Source organism: Gossypium hirsutum, chromosome D05 (assembly GCF_007990345.1).
Source record: "Gossypium hirsutum isolate 1008001.06 chromosome D05, Gossypium_hirsutum_v2.1, whole genome shotgun sequence".
In the NCBI taxonomy this organism is placed as follows: Eukaryota; Viridiplantae; Streptophyta; class Magnoliopsida; order Malvales; family Malvaceae; genus Gossypium; species Gossypium hirsutum.
In genome coordinates, this window is record NC_053441.1 from 22493404 (window position 1) to 22495537 (window position 2134).

Consider the following 2134-nt stretch of genomic DNA (forward strand, 5'->3'; position numbering starts at 1 on the left):
ATTAGGGCATAATTTCTCAGAATTTCAAATACCGAATAGCACCTTTCGTTTTAGAAATTCTTATTTCGAGATGACGAAATGTCACGACCAATAAGTTAGGACCCGACATTTTTGATTCCCGAGAATAAGCTTTTATTTGAAAATTGCGAATTTATTGTAAAATAAATACTTAGCTTTCTAAATTCATCGAAAAATGATCACGATCCAGTAAGTTAGGACACGATCTTTCTCGAGAATATGATTGCCAAATATTTAAATTTTAAAAAAAATGATTTTAATACTTTGATGTAACCAATATATATATTTACTTTAAAAACATGTTAAAATGCTCGTGCATATATACGTATACAAAAATCACGAAAATGAATCAATAATAAAATATACATGCATTTTAAAAATAATAAACATAAAAATGTATAAACATAATATATCAGCAAATTATGAAAATATGAATATATATATATAATGCGAAAAATATTTTTATTATAACTTTGAATAGTGTATAAATATGTACATTATAAAAGAAATATATATATAGAATTAAAAAAGGAAAAAATGAAAAATGATATAAAATTCATAAAACATATGTATATGTACGAATGCATATAAAACTAAGAAAAATATAGTAATAATAAAATATACAAGACACGTTTTTATATTTTAAAACCATTTAAGATATGTACATATATATATATTAACATACATATGCGTATATATATATAAGTATAATAATATTAATATGTAATATAATAATAAATAATACTAATAATAATACAGTAATAATAACAATAATAATAATTAATATAATAAAATTAATGATATAAAAGAAATTAAAAAAAAACAACAGATTAATGACTAACTTGAAAACAAACGAAATTTTAAAGCCAAATTTAAAAATAGAAAACACAAAAAGGGACCGAATTAAAATACGCACAACAGGAGGAGGACCGAAAGTGAAAATTATCCAAATCGCCCAAGCATTGCGCAGCAACATGGATTGAATTAAAACAGTTTCAATATTTCCTGGAAAAACTTGAAAACAAAAAAAACATGGTTTTTGAAATGATTGAAAAAGTGAAAAGGATTAAAAGCATAAATAGCCCATTAATGCAAGGCTACTTCTAACCCTAATCCCATTCTAATCCATTATCAATCATAACAGCCGCAAAAGAAGGCAAAAGAGAGGAAAATAAAAACTGCTCAATCCTCTCCTTTATTTCTCACGCCGGTATTCTCCTCCCTTTTCAACTCCGACTGAAGTGCAACAAGGGCACCGACGACGCGCCACCGCTGGTAAGAGCCTCCTCTATTTCTTCTTTTTCCGTTTCTTTAGTTTATTTTTTTACAAAAAAAACAACAGAAAAATGAAAACAAAAAACAGTAAAAAGGAAAAAAAAATGGAGAAATCACCTTCAAAATTTGCTTTTTTCTTTCTTTCTTTAATTTCAGTATAAAAATTTGCTAAAAACCCCGTTACAGGAATCTTTTTCTTCTTTTTTTCTCTCCCCCTTCTTTTTTTGTTGTCCCTCCTCTTAGTACTGTTCCTAGTTTATTTGCTGCCACTATGTGAAAAAAAACTGCCCATTGTGCTGATCGTGACCTCTTTCAGAAACACTAGAGGAGACGTGTATAACATGTGAGGCTACTGAACGCGAGAGAAGCGACGTGGGGCGACATTCGCGGAGGCATGCGAGGGAGTCGTGCGGCGCGTCCTAAGGTTTCTGCCTCACTTGCCGAAAACATCTTGTGGGCCAACTGGGCCAATTTCTACTGTTTGGGCTAAGCTATAGGGCCGATTGGGTTATTTGTAAAAATGGACTGTTTATTGTATTTGTTATTTTAAGGTTTATACATTTGGGCCCGGGCTAAAATGGCCTATTACAGCTGCCCCTCTTTGCTCGTTGTCGTGTAACGGGAACAGAGCAAAGACTTTAAGATGGCCAATTTTGCCCGGGCATACTGGACCTTAGCGCTCTTCAAGTAGCCTCATTCCAACCTACTGCGTCTGTAGAGGTATAAGAATCGGTGCTTCAATCCACTCCACTGCAACATCAAGGAGATAGGACTTGTACCTTGTAGCTTCTCAAAAGAACAAAACTTGTAATCTCTAGTCTGCTCCACCGTAATTTCAAGG

At 31.9% G+C, this 2134-nt stretch overlaps 1 long non-coding RNA gene across 1 annotated transcript; it reads left to right on the forward strand.

The window, feature by feature from the left end:
• The first annotated feature begins 1061 nt into the window (after positions 1–1061).
• Positions 1062–1883, forward strand: LOC107915208 (uncharacterized). Its single transcript, XR_001689235.2, has 2 exons — positions 1062–1293; positions 1610–1883. It is a non-coding gene; the product is annotated as an uncharacterized lncRNA (long non-coding RNA).
• The last annotated feature ends 251 nt before the right edge of the window (positions 1884–2134 follow it).